This window comes from Gastrolobium bilobum, unplaced genomic scaffold (assembly GCF_033153095.1).
Source record: "Gastrolobium bilobum isolate Gb01-03AN ecotype WA unplaced genomic scaffold, APGP_CSIRO_Gbil_v1 utg8400, whole genome shotgun sequence".
Lineage (NCBI taxonomy): Eukaryota > Viridiplantae > Streptophyta > Magnoliopsida > Fabales > Fabaceae > Gastrolobium > Gastrolobium bilobum.
Window position 1 is genome coordinate 51,163 of NW_026899279.1, and position 12,771 is coordinate 63,933.

Here is a 12,771-nt window from a genome sequence, read left to right on the forward strand (position 1 = left end):
GGAGTTAGAGCTTATTACACCTTCCTTGAAGTTCCAAGGAGCGACCTTGTGAATAAAAGAATCGAGTTTGAGGGATATAAATTCATGGACCTAGTAGGGCAGAACCAAAGGGTAGCTTTGTGACCTTGGAAGCACTCCATTTCTCAAATTTTGGAGCTTGGGTACCTTCTTCACCTTTTCTTCCTTAAGTTTTCATAGCAAGAAGTAACCTTTAAGCATGTAACAAGAGAAAGCTAGGTAACCTAAGTTTAAACTTGTAAGAACACACTTAAAGATGAATGATTGGACCACTCTTGATGTTAAAAATCGAAGCTTGGACGAATATCTTTGTGAAAATGAAAAACAACATGCTATCGCGAAATATCCGAATATTGATATTCGGATTTGATATCTGGATATGGATATGTATATGGGCTAAAGGATATCCAGATATGTGATACCCGGATATTGGCCCAAGAGTATTCGATTATTGATATCATCCCCGAGGAATATCCGGATATTCTGGGATTCTCGTGTTTTCTGTTGTTTTGTCCAAATATAAATTGTATGATGAATTATGATCCTTTAATGGTTAATGTGAGCCTCTGTGATAATTTAATTAAGTCAGAACCCAAGTGGGTGAATGCTTGAGGCTTTAGAAAGAGCCTGCAGTAGCGAAACGGAAAAAAATAAAATAATGTTCCTTCTAATCTGAAAAGATAGGATATATTTATTAATAGTATGAATATTATGAAAACAGATATGTGACCTTTCTGGACATTGTTATTACTTGTGACCCTTTGGACACTGAGTCGTTGATGGATGGTTTAGCTTGACAGGTAAGCTTCTGTTCGTCGGATTGATCTATTGTTTGTTCTACCAAACTCCATGGGAGGTTATTTATGTGCACGGTATGTTTTTATTAATGATTTTATGCACTTTGTATATTGAGACATTCAAAAATGATTTGAGGCATAATGTGTTGAAATATATGTGGATGTATTAGTTACCTATATGTGCAGGCGTCATCCCTGGGTGTAGGGCATAAGGCCTCATCCCTTATGTTTTTAGCATGTTGTAGATGTTTGTAAATCATACTTGTCTCTAGCTAGTAGATATTGTTATTGCTCACTTGCCATGCTATATATATATATCCAACATTATGCATTTTAGTATTTTGTTGAACTTATTATACTTGTAAGTGAGCTTGGGGCGGAGAAATCCTTGAAGACCCTTTGTCTTACTGAAATTTGTCAAAATCTCACCCCGTGTGGGGAACATTTTTCAGGTACAGATATCAATGAGACAGATGCGTCTAGGGGAAAGAAGGTCGAAGTAGATATTACCTGTTGTCATACATGGACTTTTATCTGATTATGTTCATGATCATTGAGACCTGATTATTATTCTTATGTTATTATCTGACTTGGTATGTTTATTTGGTGTAAGCATGTGGGTTGTCCATGCCACTTTAAATAAGTTTATTTTTATGTTGAGACTAGTGTTGTATACGCTTTTTACCAAGATTGGTGTCATGACCACTTGAGGTGGAATCATGACCCGGTATTTATTTATGATTATATGGCAAGATATGTATGCATTTTTATATATGCAATTATGTCTTTATTGCAATACATAAGTTTTACATAAGGATTGTTAAAAAGAGAGTTAATTCACATGGTTAAATTAAGGAGTCTTCATAATTAAATAAGTATCTTTCGTAATTTAATTTAGTTGCATTTATCACCATTTATATATTTAATATATCGGGTGCACATGGGGTATTACATTCTATAGTATTAGAGCAAAATTTATAGGGAAAATTCTTATGTATTGCAATGTCTATCTTGTCTGCGAGTAATTATAGGTTGTGTTATGATAATGCATGTGTGACCACTTAGTGTGGGCTTGATCATCTCATTTCTTTGTGTAACATGTGCAGAGTTATGGCACCTCCTATGAGAACTCGTGCGACGAACGAGTGTCGGCCAGATCCTATCATTACTGCACTTGCTGAGATGCAGGTGGCTAGACAAGCCGACTTGAAGGCCAGTAGATTGGCCAATCAGGTGATGATGGATGCTGTTCGAGAAGCGGACATGAAGGCTACAAAGGATGTGCTTGAAGCCAACCGATTGGTGAACATGACTATAATGGGAGTTATGTTAGAGGATATGAGGACTAGTAGTAATGAGGACCAGCATCCACCACCACCATCGGGTCCTCTACCTACCCAGATGGAAGAGGTGGAGGTGAATCTGTTAGTCACCATGCTGGCATGAGTGAGAGTAACTGCACTTATGAACCACCACCACCACAGGGAGTTATGGTGAATGAAGCGGAGCTGAGGGAGAAGTGAATTGATGCTTTCAGGAAGCACCAGCTGCCTTCTTTTGTGGGAGGTTATGATTCCATTTTTGTTGTTGCATGGCTCTAGGAGTTGGAGCGAATCTTCACAGTGATGGAGTGTCTGGATCACCTTAGACTTTTGTATACCACCTACATGCTTAAGAGTGATGCTGGGGACTGGCGGAGATACACATCTCAAGCTATGGATATGCAGGGACATGTTATCATGTGGCCATTATTTGAGGGGCTATTCTTGGACAAGTACTTTCCCTGAGATGCTAGGGATAGGAAGGAAGGTGAATTCTATGAGCTGGTTCAAGGAGATATGTCCATTGATGAGTACTTGGCCAAATTTAATCAATTAGTTAAGTATGCTCATTTTAGGAGAGCGATGCCACACCCTGAGATATTAGCTGCAAGGTTCCAAAGGGTTTGAATGATAAGATTGCTAATAGCATTGTTGGATGTGGCTCCAGAGATTTCTCTATGTTAATTAATCAGTGTAGACAGGTTGAGGATGTTGCCAGGAGATGGGAAGAGAAGAGCACCAAGGAGTCTGACTCTAAGAAGGCAAATGGCTCTACTCTTTGGAAGAACAAGGGATACTATGGCAGGAGCAAAGGAAAGAGCCTGCAAGTTAGGCAACTGTTCAACAAGTTCAAGAGGACTTCCACGCAGCAGAGAAATTATGCGAGTCCTCTTACTACTCCTAGATGTGCAAGATATGGGAAGAAGCATTTTAGGCAATGTACTTTCGGCCATATCGTTTGCTTCAGGTGTGGCAAAGCTAGTTATATCGCCAATGTTTGTCCTCAGAAGGAGGTCAAGGTTGCAGCGACTCAGGCAGTTCCTCTTCAGCTGATTTCAAACCACCATCATTACCTAGTGGGAAAGTCTATACATTAGATCACCAACAGTCAGATAGGGCTCCGAACCTGGTCAGCGGTATTATCTATGTTGATGGATACGGTAGTGATGTGTTGTTTGATTCCTGGACTACGCAGCCATTTATTGCGGGTCTGATTGTTGTGGGGATAAATTTGCCCATGTCAGAGCTTTCTTCACCTTCGAGGTTACTACTGCCACTGGGGAGAAATGCAACATTTAATCTATTTACCGGGACGTAGCATTTTAGTGGGATGGCTGAGATTACGTAGCTGATCTTATTTGTCTACCCATGGTCAACTTAAGAATCATTTTGGGTATGGATTGGTTGTCCAGAAATTGTGTGATGATTGATTGTTGAGCAAAGAAAGTGGTGATGTCTCATTGTAATTCCACTACCAGTTCTTCTCCTTATTTATCAGTGCTTCAGGCTAGGAAGGCCTTGAGAACGGGGGCATATGGTTGTGCCATGTTGGGAGGTTTGGTGAGTGGGACGCAGGAAGATATTACCAATATTCCTGTGGTGAGGAAGTTCCTAGAGGTATTTCCTGAGGAGATTCCTGAACTTCCACCATATCGACAGATAGAGATCTCCATTGACTTTACCTGGTGTCAGACCTATTTCATTAGCTCCATACCAGATATCTCTGCCGGAGTTAGCAGAATTGAAGAAGCATATTAAAGAACTTTTTTCCAAGAACTTTATTAGAACAAGTGTGTCCCCGTGGGGAGCACCAGTCATATTTGTCAAGAAGAAGGATGGGAGCATGCGATTGTGCACTGTTTATAGACAGCTGAACAAGGTGACAATCAAGAACAAGTATCTCATTCCTCGTACTAATGATCTCTTGGATCAACTTAAGGGTGCTCGCGTGTTCTCTAAGATCGATCTTCGATCTGAATACTATAACACCTCGTAGATTTAAAACATATAAATATACTTAAAAAGAGGATTAAGGGGTAGGATTAGTGAAAATCTTGAGTTCTAGGTCAAAATACGTAAAAAGGGTAAAATGATAATTTAACAAATACGTAACCATATGCTGAATTGCACAGATTTTGCCATTATACTATTGTTATCATTTTTGAACTTATATTGCACATGTTAGTGAGCTTGGGGGAAAGATACTTGAGGTTGCCTTATTGAGATTTCTTGTTAGATACCTCACCCCGTGTGGGGCACATTTTCAAGTACAGGTACTTCTGAGGTTGAGACCTCTAGCGGCAGGAGGCCGAAGTTAAGTTGAGATGATGCATGCACCTTGCCATTTTATTATGATTTCTGCCTTGTTGTTATACCTTTATGGCTATTGTATTTGAGAAATGATTTGATGATTATGTTGCTTTATTTGATGAGCATGGGGGTTGTCCATGCCACATTTGAATAAGCTGTGTTTATTTCATAATAGAGTTGTATTAATGTATCAGGATATGTCTAGTCTATGTGTTGTAGTTCCATGACTTGATATCTTATTTATGTTATGAGATTATTCAGTTTAGTTACTTATTGCAATTTACATACAGGCGATTTTTGAAAAAGACTTACTAAGTTAATATGATAAGGTTCATAATTGGAAATTTTTAGTTTTCACATTTATTGTGCTACGCTTATTACCATTTATATATTTAATACACCGAGTGCACACTGGGTGTTACACTAAACACCAGTTATTTCGCGATATAAATGGATATCGGTGAAATAATCTGAAGAATAGAAATAAAAATATAAATATTCTTAGAAAAATATCTAGGTTAAGAATATCAAGTTTGGTGTAAAAATAATAAGCAGTGATGTCAGAACTAATACCGCCTATTTTGCTGTATAAAACGCATACCAGTGAAGTGTCTCGAAAAATTACAAAAAAATGATAATTCCTAGAAAAATATCTAGATTAAGAATATTAAATTTTAGAGTTAAATAAAGAGCGAAACTAATTAAATTGATACTGTGAGTTTAAGTGAGTGCACCTATAAATAGCTAATGGCACTAAACCCTAGGTCAGAATTTACAAAACTCAAGTAGGTGTCTCTCATTAATTAATTATGTGATTAATGAGATAATTCCATAATTGACCCTAATAATTATGAGAAGGCTTAAATAATTATGGTAAGTAATTAATAATGCTGAAAGTCGTTTTTCTTAAGAAAAGTGCAGATACCGGTTCTGCTCCTCAGTATAAATGCGTACCGATGAAGTATCCTGAAAAATTATAAAAAGTATATATATATGTCACTAGAATAATATATAGGACTAGCATAACAAGTTTCAGGTCAAAATAATGAGAACTGGTGCCAGAACTGATACTGGCTAAGGAAAAGTACTACGAAAAATAAAATAAAAATATGACAAATCCTAGAAAAATAAGTAGGTTCAGAATCCCAAGTTTGAGATTAAAATGCTAAGCATAGCTATTAGTGCTAATACTGGGTGTTTAAACTTAAACCGACTATATATATATGCTCATTTGGCACTAAACCCTAGGTATTTTTTCTGTTGCTACGTGAGTTGGAGGCTGACCAGCTCCCATACACTGTTCCATTGCCACGCTCCCCTTGTTCTTGGTAAAACTCAACCAAGAGACCATTTTTCTTGGTTGTTCCTTCATCAAAACACCATTGCCGTGTGTGAATTGGTCTTGGGAGGGTGTGTGATGCTGCATTTCTGAGTTATAGCATCTTCAGTGGGGTGGTGTTACTGACTTGGTGGTATTGAGTGGGAGGGACTAGTTTCATCCACTATAGTGCTTCAAGGAACCATTTTTGATGATGAAAGGTCCAAGCTTGTTGGGCATTTTCGTTCCTTGGTAAAGTCAGAGTCTTGGTGCTGTGTTAAGGACCCCTAGTGTGTCTCATTTTCGGAGTTTTGAAGCCTTGAGGTATACCATGAACAACTCTTTGGTATTTTGATGATTTAAGCTTGTTTAATCTTTTAAAAAGTAAAACTTGGATCATTTGAGTTAAGGACTGTGTTTCTGAGTTCATAATATGTTAATGAACATCTGTTTAGGGAGTCATTGGACTCCCAATCTCGTTTGAACCCTTAAAAATGGAATTATGCAGATGATAGTTCGAATTTCTACATTCTGTTGGAGAAGTATTTGAATACCTTTTGTGCATTATTCGAATACTTGTCCTCTGGTAGTCGAATACTCCTTGTAGGAGTATTGGGATACTTTTATGGGAAGAAAAGTATTCGGATACCTTTGAGTAAGTATTCGAATGCTGAGCAGTATTCGAATACTGAGGTATTTGTATTCGGAAACCTGGTGGTATTCGGATACTGTGGGAAAAAGTATTCGGATACCTTGTGGTATTCGAATACCTTAGTGAAAGTAATCGAATACTTTCTGGAGACAGGGAGTATTCGAATACTCATCGAGGAGTATCCGAATACCTCCTGCAGAAACAACATGAAATGACTTAAAATGAGTTAGAAAGCCTTAATCACTTAATGGAATCTTAAGCAATGATTATTAATGATTAATTATTGTATAAACAGATTGTGATTGTGCTGTTTGTGGGCATTGAGCTAGTGTGAGCTTGGCTTGGATAGTTAGCTTACGAGGTAAGCTTTCGTGTCCTCGGTTTAGCCATTGTTGGTTCCACCATGCCCCATGGGGGAATGGTTTATGCATGATGTGTTTTCATGTTTTGATGATCGAAATTCTTTTGAGCTGTTAAGTGTAAGGGTCTTATAATCTGCATGTGTTGTTCCATCTAGACGGTAAGCCTGAGTATGTGGCGTCATACAATACGGTGATTCTGTGGGTGGGTGCAAGTGGCGTCTTGCACTGATGTAGGCAATAGACGTATTTAAGTCTTGCATTTCTCTGGCCAGTAGAATAGTGATAAACCTTTGGTTTACCATGTTTTTAGGCTAAAATATATGAGAAATATATCATAGATTGCATGGAATTCAAGGTTTTAAGACATTTAAGTCATAAGATAGGAAATTGAGCTGACGTTTTGATAATATTTGCATTTTGAAGGTAAAACCACAAGAGTTGGTGCTAAAGAAATCATGACGAAGAAGTAGCGGCTCAATATGGACCAAGGAAAGCCAAAATGATACAAGTCAAGGGCCAGAAGAGCACGCTCAAGCGCAGAAACGGACGCTCAAGTGCGCTAAGGCAGGAAGAACAGCCAAACTAGAAAAGTTAGGGCGTTCAAGCGCCCAAGATGACAAGATTTCACTCTCGAGGATCATGCTCAAGCGCCCTGTAGCGCGCTTGAGCGCCCAAACACGGACCAGACAGTAAAGATTCACCAGGATTTGCTGAGATTTAATGAAGATTTGTCCAATTATGATATGGAACTAAAGCGGAAACATATCAAAGTTGATTCCTGAGAAGATTGAAGGAAGATTGTAACAAGATTCAGAGCTCAAATCTCTCAACCAATCCACAAGATATTAATTGCAAAAAGGAAAAAATTGGAGAATCAATTACAAATCTAATATGGATACGGCAAGAGATGCAATGAAGGATACAACCTCTAATGGCTATAAATAAAGAGCTTGGGGTCAGAACCAACACACCAATTCACAAGTCCAGAGCATTACACCAAGACCTGAAGGAGAAATCCTGTTGCGGAGCACTGGAACACTGAGGAACCAAGTCAACATCCCACCAATCGAGGCTTGGGGTTCTTTTTTCTTTATTGTTATTTTTCAATTCAGTATGCTAGAGTAGTCTTTTATGTAGTTAAGGGTAGATGGAACCCAATTGAATCTTTATGTTTATGAATTAAATTGTCTCCGAAACCTGTTTTTTTTAAATTTGAATAAATTATCCATCTTTAATGTTTTCTATGAGTTTGTTCCTTATAGAATGATTTTGGGGAATTGTATGACAATAGGGATGTTGGTGCATGAACCCTGACTTAATAATTTATCATAATCCTTGTGATCTAGGAATAGGCATAGGAATAGACATAGGGTAATTATGCAATGTTGTAATTCTCGATCTTAATGCATGTTTTCTTGGGAAATAATCGGGGAAATAGAGTTCTTTCAAGATCACATAGATTTATGGTAACAAGGAATTGAGCCGTAATTAACTTAGAAAGAATTGATTGGCAATATATTAAGAAACGGATTCTTGACTGTTTAATTCATAACATATTGAGGATATTGGGGGAAGTCGAAACCTTAACTACGATTGTTTTAAATTCTTCATCCAAAATCATCTTCATTCATTCTTTTAAATTCTGAATTTTCATATTGCATGTCTTTACTTGTTTTTAATTTTAAGTTCTTTGAACCACAACTCTTTTCATCTAAATTCTCTCAAACCAAACCTTTGATTGTCCAACTAAAATGAAATTAGCGAACTAGTGCTTGAAAATTCTGATCCTCGTGGGAACGATCTCGTACTCCGGTACACTTTTATTACTTTCACGATCGGTGCACTTGCCGAGTCGCTATCAAGTTTTTGGCGTCGTTGCTGGGGATCGAATTCTTCAACATTAGAAGTAACTAATTAACTTTTAGATTGGACATTTTAATTTTCTGCACTTTATGCATTCTTGAAAAATATTTTTCTGCATTAAAATTCTGCATCAATTTTCTGCATATTTAAATTTTTTGCATTCTTTGTTATTTTGTTATTTTTCTGTTTTTCTGTTTTTGTCTTTTTATTTTTATTTTTATTTTTTTCTGTTGTGTTTCCTATTTTTCTGCATATCTTTTCAAATCTTAGTTTATGTGAGGTACTCTTAACCCGCGAATCTTGCAGATTGATCCTGAAATAGAAAGGACAGAAAGGAAACTTAGGAAGGACGCAAAAGCAAGGAAAGCAAAGGAAACAAAAGCATCAACCTTGACGAAACCAATGGCAGAAAACAATCAAATCGTTCGAAGGACGTTGGGGGATTACATGACCCCAGCTCGAGTCCCACAGACGGCAAGCATTGTTAGACCAAACATAGAGGCTAACAACTTTGGAAGTCGGCACTGCTGCAACTGATTCAAAAAGAACAGTTCGCTGGAGGAAGCACAGAGAACCCCTATAGTCATCTCGATAACTTCTTACTTTACTATGATACATTAAAAGTAAGTGGAGTTCCTCGTGATGCTATCTTGCGCAGGCTATTTCCATGCTCACTGAAGGATAAAGCAAGAGATTGGCTGCAGTCTCTACCTGAAGGAAGCATAACCAATTGGGATGACTTAGCAAGGAAATTCTTGGCTAGATTTTTCTCAGCCTCAAAGATGGCAAGACTCAAGGCGGAGATCTCTGCTTTTGAACAAAAAGACAGCGAATCTTTGTACGAGGCTTGGGAACGATTCAAAGGATTACTCTAGAAGTGTCCTCAACACGGAATTGAAGCATGGGAGAAAGCAAGAATCTTTTTCCAAGGGATGACATCCAGCACAAGAACACTGGTGAATGCTGCTGCAGGAGGCTCCCTGAAAACAAAAACTCCAGAGGAAGCGCTGGAATCACTGCTTCTCATGAATTTGATAATGCCCCAGCCCCATTTGCACAAAGGAGAGCAGGAATTATGAAGCTTGACGGCTATGATGCACTCTTAGCCCAAAATGAACAAATGCTACAAATGCACAAGAAACAACAAGAACAATTAGACGTCCTTAATTAAAAAATTAATCTTTCTCAAGTTTCTTTTGTTTCTAATTCTAATATTAAATGTGGTATTTGTGAAGAGGTTCATGCAACTGAGGATTGTGAATACATAAGAGCAGCGAAAAAGCCACCAGCAGAGGTCAATGGACTCTGGTATGATCAGAAGAATCAGAATCAACATCCAGGGTTGAGTCACAAATCCAATCATCAGCTCAATCATCCCCTTCTAGTGCAACCAGATACCCCACAACAAAGTAACACTTCTGAGTGGGAGAAAGCTTTTGCACAGTTATGCAAGACCACTTATGATTATGTTCAAGGTGCAAATGCTTTTAGAGAGGACACATCTGCTTTCATGCAAGAGACTAGATCAGCACACCGGAATTAAGAAGCTTCCATAAGAAATCTGGAAATTCAGATTGGCCAGTTGTCGAAGCAATTTTCTGAGAGAGCTCAGGGTACTTTTCTAAGCAACACAGTTGTCAATCCAAAGGAACATTGCAATGCTATCACCACTAGGAGTGGGACAGTAATTCAGCATATAGAGGAGCAGCCCGAAGAAAAGAAGAAGGATGGAGAAGCATCAGTTGAAGAAGAGAAGGAAGAAAAGGAAAAGGATACAATTGAAGTTGACAAAAGCAATCCTGAAAAAATCGAAAAGAAACTATTCAAATGGGAGAAGAAGAAAGCTCTTGAAAGGCAGAACAAACCATTGGATCTCTCCCCATATGCTCGAATCCCATATCCTCAGAGATTAAAGAAAGAGATTCAGAAGCAGCAATATTCAAAGTTTCTAGACATATTCAGGAGGTTGCAGATCAACATTCCTTTTGCCGAAGCTTTAGAGAACATGCCAACTACGCAAGATTCATGAAGGATCTATTATCAAGGAAGCGTAAGTTGCAGGAATGTGAGACGGTGAATCTGACGGAGGAATGTAATGCGATCATCAAAAAGAAGTTACCTACCAAAGTCAAGGATCCAAGGAGCTTCAGCATTCCATGCACTATAGGCAAATTGGAAGTGGACAATGTTTTATGTGATCTTGGAGCTAGCATCAATGTCATGCCACTCTCCATGATGAAGAAGCTGGGGATTACTGAAGTGAAGCCCACAAAGACGATAGTGCAACTGGCTGACCACTCTTCAAAGCAAGCTTATGGCATCATTGAGGACATATTGGTAAAGGTAGACAAATTCATCATTCCTGTTGATTTTTTCATCCTTGACATTGAAGAAGATGTCTCAGTTCCTATGATTTTTGGAAGACCCTTCTTGGCAACTTCAGGAGCAAGAATTGATGTACTTAAAGGTGAGCTGATATTACGGGTAGACGGAAAGCAAGTAACTTTCAAGTTCTTTGACAAAGAAGTCCCATCATCTGTAGCTCAACCGAAAGATCAAGTCTACTATATTGGTGAAAAGAAAGGTGAAGAAGAACACAATAAGGAGTCTTCTCAAGAAAGTAAGCCAAATGTTAAAATGGAGAAGCCCAGGAGCAAGGGAAAACATGTAAAAGTCAAGTTCAAAGTTCCTGAGACTACTTTACCTCATCCATATGCAGAAGAGCACTATGGGAGGACACAATTTCTGAATGATGGACCTTGGTCATCACCAAGTTCATGCTTTGAGCCCCCATGAAAATCAGGTACGTCAGGATCGTGACGTAAAACAAGCGCTAATGGGTAGGCAAACCCACACTTTAATGTTTTATTTTAAATTTTATTGTTTTATTTATTTTTACTTTAAATTAAATAATGAAAAGAATACAAAAACATAGGAGAAGGTATTGAGACTAATGGCTATCATTGAGTGAATCTTACAGGTGAAGAAAAGGAAAACAACAACAAATGATCGATTAGTTGTTTTTATTTCTCACGCGTTTTCTTTGTAGATTTAAATCTGTTGCTGAGAACAACAACATTTAAATCTGGGAATGGGGAACGCGCAGTTCATCTAAACACACTTGAGTAAGCCGGAGGAACTTCAAAAGCATACACAGAATATCCGGCTGAAACCGGCTGAAATAGGGAACTATCTCAAATCCCTTCTCATTTTCTTTTCCTTAATTAGGTTTTTAATTTGAATTTTTAATATTTAGTTTTGAAAAATCCCAAGCCACTGTTTTTGTGAAAATTTTAAACTTTCCTCAGTGCAAATAAATGGAAAAATAGCGAAATTTTTTGATCAGTAATTGATTCAGAGCATGATGATGCACTTACTTGAATTTTCATAATGAGCATCAATGTAATGATTTTCATGATTCATTGAATATTCTTTCTTTAGTGATGAAATTTTTTAAGATAAAGAATAGGGGAATTACTGTGCATTCATAGCCGTAAGGTTTTGAGCCTATACAGAAAATTTTTATTGAGTGTGCATCCCACTGTATGAAAGACTCTAGAACTTGCTTTGTTTCTTGCTTGAATTAGTATGTGACATATTTTATAGATATGATTGAGGCATGTTCTTTCTTTAAACTAGATGGCCAAATAGCTAACCGTTGCTGATATTCCTTAGTTTAACCCCTTTGAGCATAGGCCTATTTATTCTTTGAAAACCTATAAAGATGAATATGCCACTTTCCATATAAATCCTCACCTTATTTAAAATTAATTTTCAGATTTGAATTGAGGAAAAGGTGTTAATTGTTGTTGATATAAATTGTGATGTATGGAAGTACAGGGAAAAAGGCGAAAGCCAAGGAAGTAAGGTTGGTTAGAAAGAAACAAAGAAAAGAGAAAAAATACTCAGAAAGCGAAAAAGAAAAGAAGTGAAAAGAAAGAAAGAAAAATTGTTCTGAGAAAAGAAAACGACAAACAAGAGAAAAGTTCAAAAGAAAAAAGAAGAAAAATGGACTGAAAAGAAGAAAAAAAGTTGTTTACAAATTGTAAACGATTGCATTTATTCCTCTTTGAATCTGAATTTTAATCTTGCAGCTCATTCTCTTAATTTTTCCTTTCTTTAGCCAAGT

General features: G+C 37.5%; 1 non-coding gene across 1 annotated transcript; it reads right to left on the bottom strand.

Moving 5' to 3' along the window:
- Nucleotides 1-9,430: 9,430 nt before the first annotated feature.
- Nucleotides 9,431-9,537, bottom strand: LOC133289142 (small nucleolar RNA R71). Its single transcript, XR_009748453.1, has one exon. It is a non-coding gene; the product is annotated as a small nucleolar RNA R71 (small nucleolar RNA).
- Nucleotides 9,538-12,771: the final 3,234 nt, after the last annotated feature.